The sequence below is a fragment of the Pipistrellus kuhlii genome, unplaced genomic scaffold (assembly GCF_014108245.1).
Source record: "Pipistrellus kuhlii isolate mPipKuh1 unplaced genomic scaffold, mPipKuh1.p scaffold_m20_p_2, whole genome shotgun sequence".
In the NCBI taxonomy this organism is placed as follows: domain Eukaryota; kingdom Metazoa; phylum Chordata; class Mammalia; order Chiroptera; family Vespertilionidae; genus Pipistrellus; species Pipistrellus kuhlii.
In genome coordinates this window covers 90,343,753-90,357,595 of record NW_023425515.1, presented here as the reverse complement: position 1 = coordinate 90,357,595, position 13,843 = coordinate 90,343,753, and the positions used below count along the sequence as shown (strand labels likewise).

The following is a 13,843-nucleotide window of genomic DNA, read 5'->3' as shown; positions in this document are numbered from 1 at the left end:
TTTGACCATATGGGGGCAGCCATCTTGTGTATTGGAGTGATGGTCAATCTTTGTAGCCTTCTGCTTGCTCCATGGCTGCCGCCATTTCTGTTTGGATTTGTTTACCTTCTATAATTGAAACTTTGTAGCCTTGAGTAGAGGCTCAGGCCAGCTAGGGCAGGTGGAAAGCTTGGGAAACCCAAGTCTCCCTCCTGTTCTCTGTGGCTGCAGCCATCTTGGTTGGGGTTAATTTGCATACTACTCTGATTGGTTGATGGGTGTGGCTAATGAGTGTGGGTGGTGAGCATGGCTGAGGTATGGTCAATTTGCATATTACTCTTTTATTAGATAAGACTGATAAAATATTTGTAAAATTTATGTATAAATAAATATAAAAGGGTTCTTTCAATAAATGAGATTAAAATTATGTGTGATAAGAAACTATTGTGTCATTATTTGATTGCAATATTCTTTCTTAGTCATATGTGAGACAATTGATGGTATATTGGAAAGAAAATTGAAGTGTAAATGTACAATGAAGTCTCACTATAAGTGCTAGAAACAGGGTATGTGTTGGTACCAAAAATAAGGTTGGTACATTGTATAACTTTAAAGCTGGCCTTGATACCAAGGAAGAGATCATGGAAATGATAACAATCACTACTACAAAGAGACTTGAAAATTTTTAATGTGCATGCAAACCATGTGGCTATTAAAAAAACAAATTTTACCCCATGGGGGGACTCTGAATCTGCTTTCAATTGATAAAATACCATTCTAGCCCTAAATATTGACACATTGATAATCAACTAAACCTCCTGGAAAGATAATAACACCTGCAAAATATTATTTGATAACAGGATGCTATAGTAAGCTTTATTAAAGATAATCAGTGATGACCATAGGAGAAAAAAGCATATTGATAAATTCTTCACTCATTATCTACTTCAATAAACACTTCCTCACAAGAAGATGCCTTTTCTTAAACCTCCAAAATATGAACCAATGCTTCTTTTCTCTATAACACCCATCTTAGCCATAACTTTATTAAAGAACCTATCTAACTTAATATTAGATATCTCCTCTTATGGGTGACATAAAGCAAGTATTCATTGTTTGTTTATTTGGTATATCAATAAATAATTGGTCAAAGAATGAATATGTTGAATCTATTTTGTATATAAGAATCCCAAGCATTAATTTGTAGGTATACAGTTTGTAAATAAGATTAATGATGTTACAAGTCCTAATTTATGTGATGCAAAAGATAATGACTGTACTAGAAACATTAGTTTATTGATCTACTGCACCAATTTTACCCTTTCGGTTTTAACAGCCCTATTCACAATCTTAAGAATACCAATTCTTGTGTACTAAATAAATTTCTCTCACCTCCACTTCATGGCTACCGCTGATTAGACCAAGGATGGATACTTGCCCATAAAATAAAAAGTCTATCAAATTTTCTCTTTGGAGAACTGGGCCAATAAGCAGTCTAAACAAGTGAAGAATGAGGGCACATTATTGGTGAAGCACCAGGAAGAAGGCCTACTATGGTCTGCTGAGGGCTAATGGGACAGAATTTTCTTAGTTTCATGTGTTTTATACCTTAAAAGTTTCTTTTTTTTTCTCTTCAAATTAATTGGTGTCTCTTTCTTAATATCATAAATACCCTGTCCAAGAGTGTGTATTTTTTTGTATCCCAACAAGATCAAGGTACTTGTTAACACTTGTTGACCAAGTTTCCAAGATCTAGAATACAATGAAATATAATTAATGCAAAATTTACCCAAATTTAATGATCTTTGTGTAAATTGTTGTTCATTTTACAATCTGAAATACTTCATGTTCTTCAGAAACTTTGGGTCTTGATCTCTATTGGAAATAACTTATTGACCACTGTGCCAAATACTGCAGGATGACATACTAAATACCATTATAAGCTTTTTCTAGCATGCTTTTCTGGTTACGAGAAACTGGGAAGATGAATGTTACATACATTTCTCAGACTCAGTGAAGCCTGTGTTTCACAAGTGATCTGGTTTCTGTCAACCAAGTGTATCTATAAGACAAGGAAGGCGCATATGAACATTGGGATGAAGAATCTCTGGGACTGTTTGTCAAGCAAGATGGTTGAGTTATTTTGCTCTTCTATAGAATTATAATAGAGCTAATTAGCCAGTTTCTTCCTTAGTTCTAAGAGGCAAATGGTGGGTGGAATTTCCACTTGGCTGTCCATGGTTCATCTGGACATTTTTCCTATGTATTTATTATCAAACCTAATTCTTGGATCCTAGAAAAAATTTTGTAAATTTTCTATTACTTTGTAATAGTGTTTTCTGCTTAAACTAGCAAGAGTTAATTTTGTTTTCTGAAGCAAAGAGCAATGGCCTATATGATAATTGGTACCAGAAATGAGATACTGCAAAGTACAAATAACACTGATTTAGTAGAAGCAGTTGGATAGTGAGTGGAGAGGGTCTAATTTTAATATAGTAGCCAAATATTTGTTTAAATTGTCACTTGCTTAACTTAAAAAGCAGGCAATTTGCTGACTGATGTGACACGGTTAAGAGAAGTACTAAAATAAATTCATAGTGTTGGTAGGTGGTGGTTCATTTTTCCTATTTTTAGCAGAATCCTATGAATAAGATGAACTCAGATTAGAATCAAACTTTGCGGAAGCAGAGGTGAAAGGAAGGGAAATTTATTAAGGGAGGCATTCTCTGCTAACAACATTGGTGAAGACACCAATGATATGGGACTTGCAGTTTTGAAAAAGTCATCTGCTTCCATACATAAACTTGAAGTTTTAAACTGTGGCCATGAAACTCCATTCGTAGCAGGAGGTAAGACTCTTGCTTTGTCATAAAGCAGCAGTGCTATTGTAGATCTTGCTAGCAGGAGGTAAAGAATTGTTTTTTGCTTACCATCTAAGCCTTTTATTTTAGACTAGTGGTTCAGTGCACGAATTCATGCATGGAATAGCTGGCTGCTGCTTGTCTCAGCTGACGGCCATGCCCACTGCTGCTCATAGCTCTTCACTGCACATAGCTCACTGCTCCGCCCTCCTTAGCTCTCTGCCCACTGCCCCATCCTCCTGTAGCTCTCAGTCTGCTGCCCCACCCTCATGTGGTTAGGTTGTTAGTGATGGAATCCCAGACCAATTTGCATATTACCCTATTATAAGTATAGATGCTCTCAAGATAGCCACTATTAATTTTAGAAGCAGAAGGATGGGCAGAGCCCAGAGCCCAGTAAATAAAAGATGAGAATCCTCAGGTTCAAAAGTCATATCTAGACAAGTCTTTTGGCTAACATAGTAGTTTGTACATGGAATAGAATGAAAACTAGGTCTGCTAAATATTTGAAGAGATTATCCTCTCAAAGAAATCAAAACTTGTTCGGTAATACTCTATGATCATTAAAATTCTAAAAAATAAAAAAAAACTCTATGCCCCAATATTTCAAAATTTGTGAGGTCTCCAAGAAGTACATCCTCCTCTCTACTCACCTCAAATACATTTGTTGAGAAAAATTGGCAAGGAAGAATCTCCTAGGGTCAGATCCAGGAGCAACAGACATGAAGAAAAACATTTAAGAAAAAGACCCAGAAACTGACAGTTTGGCCAACCAATGAACTTCCTGCAGAGCTAGGGCATGGGGCCAATTATAGCTAAGTGAGTTTTGATCATTATTATGCATCATGACAAATGTGTATTTTTAGTTTTCCCTATTCCACATGACAGGTCTATCACAACAATCCATTCCTTCTCCACTATTAACAAAACTTAAATGTACTGATTGGTGAAAACATGTCTTTAGTTTATTGGTTGTCTTCATATAAGTTACCCCATCTGGGCTTCTAGGAGAGAGCTTTGTATCACCCAGAAATTTTAGGCAGTGGATTTGATGCAGTAACAGAAAGAGACATAGGTCTTGACCCCTTGGAGAAGCAATATGATTGTTCTATGTATGAAAACAAAAGCATGTATATTGTTTTGGGAAATCAAAGAAGCAAACCATGACAGAAAATGTTAACAGCTTACTCTAGTGCTTTAAAATATGTCCACACATTTTTTGATGGCCTTCCATTCTAGATGATTTTCCCTATAAGAGAGGAGTTAACTTAGTGGCTCACTTCTAATTAACAGAAAAAGTGGAAGTACCTTGTGTGAATTAGATCAGGTCATAAAGGACACGGCTACCTCATTACTTTATCTTGAATAGCTCATTCTGGGGGGAGTTAGTGGCCACGTCATCAGGATACTGAAGCAGCTTGTGAAGAGGCTTATGTGGCAAGGACCTGAGGCCACCTGCCAACAGCCTTGTGTGAGAGTCTTCTTGAAATTGGATCCTCCAGATCCAGGCAAGCCTTCAGATGACTGCAGACCCTGCCAATATCCTGACTGCAAGCACATGAGAGACCTTGTGTCAAAACATTCCAGCTAAGCTATTCCCAGAGAGTTTACCTATCAGAATCTATGAGATAACAGTTTCTTATTTTAAGCTACTAATTTGTGGGGATTTGTTATGCAGTATGAAATAATACACTCACTCAACATCAAGTCTTCTCTTCTTCTTTACAAACAAAATCTTTTTTTCTTTCATAATTGAGATTTTATTGTTTCGAAGATCAGTACACAGACATTTCCATTTGTACACAATTCTTAACATATGTACCAAAAATGTGAAGTCATGTAATTGTGATTCCTTTCTAAACAGTTATTCCAGTGACTTTCCAGCTTAAAATTTAGAGGCTAACTTTCCTTAATAGAGCATCAAGTACCAATATCTTCAAATGTTGATACGCTGTTACATCAAAGTCCCACTAATTCACAATTTAATATCATATATACTACATAATCAGATTTTCAATCTCTCACAGCACATTGACAAAGTTACTAGGAAAACTGGACTACCACACCAAAGATGTTACAGATGCACAAAATTCTGACAGGGAGAGCCAAGATCAAGGAGTGGTTTTCTTTAGGAAATAATCCTACCAAAAACATGTGAATAGAAGTAATTTAAAATGTTCAAGACATAGCAAACGCATGACTGACTCCAAATTGCCATTTAGTATGCTTTGTATTATAGGATATAAAAACTACCCCCATCTATGGAATGTTAAGCTGACACCCAAGACAATCAAAGTCTCCCATATTCAATATCCCACTATTTTCTGGTTGTACCAAAAAATAAACAACCAGCAAATGATTTCACCTCTTAAAAAAAAAAAAAAAGCATTTACACTTAAAAAAATGGGATGAAGTGGAATTCCCTCCTTCTTAAAAATGTTTCTAGTGCTACTAAAGTACTTGCATTTACAAAATAGTTGATAAAAATATTCCTCTGGATTGTACAAGAAGGGAGACAGGGACCACTGATCAAACATGGTACATAACATTAATCAGACTTGGCTTCTTTTTCTCCTGCTGCTTTTTATGGTTGGACTCTCCTCGTTTTTAGTTTCTCAGTTTTCCGCAGGTAGATCTTTAGGTTCCTTGTCAGCCACCTCGGCCTGCTTCCCCTTAGCTCCCTTTCCCTTTTGTTTGCACCTTTTTGTCCGCAGACTTATCCTTTTATTTGAGTATTATTCCTAGCTAATCCCCACACTGTTCTGGATACATTCAATGTGATGTTAGCACGAATTGTTGGATGGTACTTTCAGGAAAACTCCTTAAAAAGGTGACAGGCCACCCAAATTCTTCCTACCTGATAAATGAAACTCTTATTAGCCAACTAACATCATGAGGCAACCTGGAGGAAAAAAGTCAAGAGCTAAAGATTACAGAATAGAAGCAATCTAGAAATGATGGCATTATTGCCCATGGATACAGATAATAGTGTGGTGAAGGTCTGGGGGTAGGGCTAGGTAGAGGGTGGGTGGGAGACACAGAGATATTTGTAATACTGCAACAATTTAAAAATATATAGAATTTCACAAAAAGTGAACTTTCTGCTCCAAAACTCTCAAGACATTAAGGCACACCCAAATCTAAAAAAAGAAAACAAACAAATAAACTTCTATCTTGGTTGAATCATTATTTTTATATATATCTGTAATTAGCAACCAAATGTATTTTATTAGCTGATGAAATCTGAAATTTGATGTCTTGGAAATCTGACTTTTAGAAATACAATACATTGAACTATCTAACAGGAATAATAATTTAACTTTGTAGGAATAGTTATAAATTACTGAGTTGTGTACAAAGTCAGCTTTGTAGGATAGGAGTGGTATATACGGTTCATCCAGGATTCTTTTCCTACGTCACCTCTGGAATTCCATGTTGGCATTGCTGAAAGACCACACATAAGGACGCTTAGTACGGTGCACACTGCATTACTAACACTGGGGCAGTCCTGATGATAATGTCTTTCACACTTACTGTCATTTAAGAAGCACAAATCAGCTAAAGTTACTTTTCAACATATAGTTTTCTGGTTCTATAGAGATAAATATTATTATGCTGATTTTTGGCAAATCATGTCAACAAAAAATAATACTGAATTTTACCATTTAAAAAAAAAAACATTTACCAACTTAATTTTCTGATACATGTCAAAGTTTGGAGTATTTTTCTCAAAAAGAGAAATAGAAAAGTTCTTTAATGTTTATTCCTGTTTAAATATATATTATATATTTTTATTTGGATATAATTCACATAGCATACAACTTATCCATTTAAAGTTTACAATTCAAGGTTTTTAGTATATCTCAAGGGTTGTGAAATTACTATCAATTTTAGAACATTTTTATCATTCCTAAAAGAAATTCTATACCCATTCTATCCTCATTTCTTCCCAATCTCCTCACCAGCTTTAGATTATCACTAATCTACTGTCTCTATAAATTTGCATATTATGAACATTTCACATAAAAAGAATCACAATATGTGGTCTTGTGCCTAGATTCTTTTATTCAACATAATCTTTTCAAGTTCGTTTATGTCCCAGTATGTACTAGTAGTGTGTATGTGTGGTCTTTCATTTCCTTTTTATTGATGAGTAGTGTTTCATTGTAAGGATATACACATTTGTTTATCTATCCATCAGTTGACGGATATTTGGATTGATGCCCTTTATTAATGTTATGAAGAGCACTGGTAGAACATTAATGTATATGTTTTCATGTGGAGATAAATTTTTCATTTCTTTAGAGTATATACTTAGGAGAATTGCTGAGTAACCTTTTGAGGAACTGCCAGATTTTCTTCCAAGGTGGCTACAACATTCAAAATTTTTCACCAGCAGTGTATGAGGGTTCTAACTATTCTACATTCTTTTCAACACTTACTCTTCTTTTTTTCTTTTTTATTATAGACATTTCTAGTGAGCTTAAAGTGGTTTTTCATTGTGGTTTTGATTTGTAGGTTCCTGTTGATGATATAGAGCTTCTTCCCGTTTGTTTAACGTATATCTTCTTTGGAGAAATGACTATTCAGGTCCTTGCCTCATTTAAAATTAACAAGCTTTTTGTTATTGTGTTATAAAATGTATTTACATATTTAGATACAAGCATCTTAAGAGATATATGATTTGCTATTTTTTCTCTCATTCTGTGGATTGTCTTTTCATTTTTTTTGATAGTGTCTATTGATACACAAAATATTTTATTTTATTTTCTTTATTTTTTTATTAAATTATTATCTGTGTACATATTTTAACATTGCCCCCCCTCCCAAACATACCCCCCCCAGCGTTTTGTGTCCATTGGTTGTACTTATATGCATGTATACAAGGATACACAAAATATTTTAATTTAAGTCCAATATACCTATTCATTTTTGTCACTTGTGCTTTTGGTGTCATATCAAAGAAGGCTTTGCCTAACCAAGGTCATGAAGATTTATTGTTACTTTTCCTCCTATGAGTTTGTAGTTTAGTTTTTACATTTAGGCCTACTACAATCCATTTTAATTTTTTGTGTATAGTGCAAAAAATGGTTCAAATTTCATTCTCTTCCATGTGAATATCCAATTGTCACAGCACCATTTATTGTAAAGGCTATTTGTTCCTCATTAAATTGTGTAGAATCTTAGGGGTATACCTGAGTGTGAGTTTGTGTGTGCCCATGCCTAATTTTAGTAAATGTTACGAAAATATAGACTATATAGGAGTTTTATGTTACTTAAACTAAACAAATCTAAAACAGACATGTCAGAGTCTATGTCTATTTTTTTGAGTGTCAGTTATACAAATGGTAAATATACCAATGTTTCATTATAGCTATTTTCCCTACAAATCCCTGAATAATTGGGAAAACAGATATGTTTTAGCTGAAGGTTGTCTGAATAAAATCTCTAAATACTAAAAGAATCATGTTTTACTCAATTGATTTATTTATGGATGGATGTCTATAAAATCATGAAAATAAAATTTCTATTCATTTATGACAGGGCTGCTAAGTGAAATCCATATAACCCATTTCTACATAAAGAGATTAGTACTCCAGGTAATGGTTATTTTTAACCATTTAGACATGTTATACTAACACATCATCAAAACTGGCAGGTTTTCTTTACCTTCACTGGGATTTTTTGCCTTTAGACTCCTCAACTATACTTGACAACTTCCTGTTTTGGGAATGAGAAGACATTGTCCACATTTGCATTTCTTTGAAATACCTGACTTTTTGTTGTACATTTTCAACTGCTTTCTTTTGGCTATTAGTGTTTAGTTATACTATGTCCTAAAGGCCACTTTATTTTCAGACATTTTTTAAGATTCCATATTCAGGATTCATTTAAGTATAGAATTGTAGTTCTTGGCACTCAAGATATCCAGAAAGTAAAAGCTCCAATCTCATTAGGGAAAACTGCACAGGGTGTCTAAAGGCCTTTATTAAACCTTTCTCAATCCTCAGGCACTGCAGCATGCCCTACTTGCCGCAGCTTCAGGCAGGTGACTGCCTCAAAGGCTGGGGTAGATTTTACAGCCCATCATGGAAGAATTAAAGAACAAAACCCTGAGCTCCTAGAGCCAGGAATATGTTTGATAGGAGCTAGCATAGTGGAAGTTCTGTGTTCCAGAGAAGACTTTTTAAAAGCATACTCAACCCCAAATATAAATGTTTTATTTCTGCCATAAAGCCAGTTTACAATTTCAGTCCAACACCACAGTTAATAGAGACAGGAGTAATTGTGGCTACAGAGCACATAAAATGAAAACTTTGCTGATTCTCTAATTTTTATAAAAGCCCAGACACAAGAAAGCAATCTTTATAACATGGTATAGCTAAACACTGATAACAAACAAATGAAACCTTAAATTTAACAAGATTTCAATTTTCATCTCTAAAATTTTTAAACTACATTATTAAAGAATTCATCCATTCTCTAGAGCTACAGTGCCCAGTATTGCAGCCATCAGCCACATTCAACCATTGAGCATTTGAATGCAAATAGTCCAAATGGAGATGTTCCATAAGTGTAAAAGCCACACTGGAGTATGAAAACTTAGTGAAAATGAGCTAATGTTGTGCTCACTTTGAAATAATACTTTTGATACATTGGTTTAAATAAAGTATGTTATTAAAATTAATTTTACCTTTTCTTTGTATTTTACAAATATAACCACTGGAAAAGTTTAAAGTGCATTTGTGGCTTTGCTTTATATTTTTATTTCTTTAGAGGCTGAAACTGCATCAGTGTAACTATGCTGGAGTTCGACCTATTTATATTTTTGTCAGTTGTCATAGTTCATTAGTCACTAGTTCAAAGTGTATAATGTGGGTTCAAATACTTCCGAATGTATATTTTTGTTTACTTCACCCCATTCTAGTGTTAAACATTTTCCTCTACTGAGAACCACTTTCCCACTTTGCCTACTTGGAAAATTCTTCTTACCTTTTAATAATCAGTTGAAGCATTATTTTTTCAGTAAAATGTTCTTTGAATTCCCTCATCTCACACCTGTACCCCAAGTAAAAAGAAACACTCTGTCCTCTGGGATATGACAATATCTTGCCCCAAATCTACTGAATGCCTATGGTTTGCTGAGCACAGGGATAGCTAGTAGAAGTATGCAAATGTGAACAATAGAGAAATGAACCCTGTGCCTGTAGTACTTGCCTTTAGAGTGGAATGCAGACAAGTCAACACCAGGCACAAATTGATACAAAAAATGCTGTAACAGGACAGATTCAGGGAGCACATCATAAACATACCTTTCCCAGGCTACTTCTTTGTGGTAGATGAACATATTAAGCCTGCACTGTAAGTATGTGATCCCAAGGAAACCCTTGGTTTATAAAAATACTCTTTTTTAGTATATAAACTGAAAGGCATTTTTCCCCCCACTTCATAATTGGTTAAAATGAGAGCTATCTCCAAAATACCTACATATTACTGGGAGAGGGTTGGGAGACTGGGTAAAAAAGGTAAAGGAACTGCCGAGTACAAATTGGCAGTTACAAAATAGTCAAAGGGATGGAAAATACTGCATAGGGAATACAGTCAATAATATTGTAATAACTGTATGGTGTCAGGTGGGTACTAGACTTACCAGGGGGATCTCTTCATTAAGTTATATAAATGTATAACCTCTATGTTGTACACCTGAAACTAAAATAATATTAGATAGCAACTGTAATTGAAAAATAAAAAAAAACACAAATTACAAAATACAAATATCTGAATAGGCAATCTTATATTACACATATGCCCCAGTATCCCTGCAATGACTCTCCTAGCCAGGAAATTTAGGTATTGATTTTTTAAAAACAAAGAACAACAAAATGGCTACACTTAGCATGATTAAGTAAATATGAATTCTGTAAAATGTTTGCACTTAATTTAACATTAATGTACTATCAAAAAAAGGTCAGGATTTCAATAATTAGATTTCCGTGAAGCTCAAAAGATAGATAAATAATAAGAGGTGAGTAACTTTGTTAAGTCATCTAGCATATAGCAGTGGACTTCTTAACACTAGTATTGGAGGGCAAGACAGGTAAGTGTAAAATTCACAAGCAATCTCGATGATCTAAACATGAGTTAAGAAGAAAAAAAATGCTTTTAAAGCAACGTTTGAGCAGTCCAAATATCTGTCCCAAAGTCTATGCACTAAGGTTCATAGGCCTTAATTCTTGGTGAGCACAAGTTCCTTATACAGAACAGATTTTTACTTTAGATTGAACTCTGGAAAGTGAGGCTCTCTGGATTCCCAGCCTAGAAGCTGCCAATCAGAAGAGGAGGAGGAGGTTAGAGGCAGGCATGCTGGCAACAAAGGACAACAGATTGTTGGTTTAGTCATGTGGGGGGGAGAGAGATAGAAACTACAAGACAGAGATAATCACCAGGTCCTTGTGTCCTAGAGTCCTTCAATGCAGTGATTTGCAACTCACATACCTCCTGGGAACATCCCTAACATCAAGGAAGGAGCCTAATAGATGATGGGAACTTGATGTATTTGTTGAGTCTACTACAACCTACTATTATACAATCAATACTTTAAGTAAAATTAACCCTAAATATTTAAGAAAAAGCCGAATGAAGTCCAGTAAACTGCTTAAGAAAATAGAAACACTTATAATAGATTTTAGAACTTTGTATAACAATTAAAAACAGTGTTTTTAAAATGGGAGGGGGGGGCAAGGTTAAAATATGTACACACATAATAATTAAAAAAAATAAATAAAAATAAAGCATAAAAAAATAAAAGTGAGTTTGACTTCTTAAATTATGCTGTAACTGGAACAATTTGCTTTGGATCAATCCTGGGAAAATGATGCATTATAGAACAGATTTGTTACGTTACCTGGAGATTTCAAACTGTGGTATATGCAAATAAGCTATTATATTATCCGAGGTTTAAACTATATATGATAGCAACTCTCTGCACAGTTGAAATCACTAGAATGATATAAAATAATTGTTCTAAAATGTACCATTACCATTCAGCAAAATAGTTCTATTGATAGGTGCCCAGTACTGTGCTCAGTGCTGGATTTATTACTTATTTTTTAAAAATTGTTTCCACTTTTAAGATTATGAAGGTATTCCAAAGCTCTCACATTTTTAAAGGTTAAATGAAATTTTAAATACACAATACAGCCATTACATAACAGGCATAGAATACTGTTTTAGAATTTGGATAATATTTTTTAAAAGTCACTAAGCAACTCTTTTCAAAGAATAGAATTCTAAAGGATATAAAAACCCACATACAAGAATGGAGCGCCTCATTGCTCATTTGCTTTGTGTAATAAGTGTGTTATTTAACACGGGCATGCCATTTCAAAGCTAAGGCAAGGATGAGCTGCACTTTGAATTTTTGTATTAAGCGCAATTTCAGCGATGACTGACACTCATTTCCTCGGATAACCTTTTTCATGGCGAGTTACTAAAGGCTAGATGCTAGAGTCAAAAAGCAACCTGATATCTGGGGAAACACAGGGGGTGTCAATAAACCTAGGAAGCTGTGTTGAGGATAAGCTATTAGAGCAGCAAATATAAGAACGGAGAAATTATGGTTTCGGATGACTCTCTCCTCCCTCCACTTTCTCCCTTCACCAATCCATATCCCCCCACATCGGAGGCGGGTTCTGCAAGCTTCGGCTGCAGCAAACACAGAGGCTGCACAGAGCGGCCGCCCGGGCCTCGTGATGTAATTGTTGTTTCTGATTCGGAGACGGAGCAGCGGGAGCTGCCAAAGCGGCGGCAGCCCCGTACCCCGCTGTCCTGTGGGGTCACATCCCCTTCTCCCCGGGATGGGGAGGCTCCGCGGGAGCTTCGCGCAGACAAAGCGCCGGCCTGAGCCTTGCCCCTGGGGCTCCGTGCGCCCGAGGCGCCGAGCGGGCGCCCCGCGGCTCCCCCCACGATGCCGCCCCGAGTCCCTCCACGTTCACTCCGGGGCGCCCACTGCGTGCGGGGCGCGGGGTCACAGTGACCGGGAGTTGGTGCCGGTCCCCGAGATTAAAGCAGGACCCGCAGATTACGCAGAGGAAGTCGGGGTGAGGGAGCCCAGGGGGCGCGAGTTGTGCGGTGGAATGGGAGGAGGGCCGCCTGGGGCACCCCAAAGAGAGCCCGCGGCCTTTGTAGCCGGAGAGCCGCCCCGGGCCCGGGGAGGGGGGGGGGGCGTCCAGGCGCCGTGCGGTCGGGGCGGCGGGACCGAGCGGGGAGCCCGGGGGACCTCGGCGCTGAGGCACCCCGCTCCCCGCCGCCGCCCGGAGGGCGGGGCGGGAGGGGAACCGCACTCCCCGGCCGCGCGGCCCGGCGGCTCCCCGCCCCGGGGACAATGGCGGGAGGGGAGAAAAGGGTTAAGAAACTTGGCCGGAGCGCTGCCTGGCGTGGAGGCGAGGGGAGGGGCCGGCCGGGCCGGCGGGGAGGGCGGAGCGCGGCCGCGGGCGGGCGGCGGCGGGAGCGAGGCGCCGGAGCCGCGGCGCAGGCATTGCAGCAGAGCCCCGAGCGCAGGCGGCGGCGCGGCGGGGACGGCTCGGCCCACGCCCGCCTGTGGCCTCGCGTCCGCGCCGCGCTGAGGAGAGAGCTCGCCGGCGCCGGGGGAGTCGGGCGCGGCGCCTCCGCGGAGCGAGCCTGCCGGAGCCTGAGCCCGGGCGCGGAGCCGGCGCCGGGGTGAGTGCGGCGGCCGCGGGGTCCGGGAGCCGCGGCGCCGGAAGCGGCCGGGAGCGCGGCCCGCGGCGCTGGCGGGGGCGGCCGGGCCGCGGGGCGGCGGGAGCGAGTGCGGGCGGCGGGTGGGCTCGGCGCGGGGCCGCGTTCCGGGGAGTCCCGCCCCTCCCGCCGGCTCCGTGTCTCCCGGGAACTCTCGGGCCCGGGCGGCGGGGCCGGCAAGTTGTGCGGTTGCCCCGGGCTCGCCGCCGGCCCGTGCCCGTCCCGGGTCCCGGGTCGAGGGGCGGCCG

General features: G+C 38.9%; 1 protein-coding gene across 5 annotated transcripts in view; it reads left to right on the top strand.

Annotated features, from left to right (window-relative positions):
* The first annotated feature begins 12,917 nt into the window (after window positions 1-12,917).
* The window catches only part of NRIP1 (nuclear receptor interacting protein 1), a 96,425-nt gene continuing 95,499 nt past the window's right edge, over window positions 12,918-13,843 (top strand). For 3 of the 5 annotated variants that reach the window (XM_036444361.2, XM_036444359.2, XM_036444360.2), the window contains exon 1: window positions 13,333-13,559. The gene's annotated coding sequence lies outside the window, so the exon portion shown is untranslated. Of the gene's footprint in view, window positions 12,941-13,332; window positions 13,560-13,843 lie in introns of those variants that run through there. The other 2 variants (XM_045584075.1, XM_045584076.1) reach the window with 2 other exon arrangements.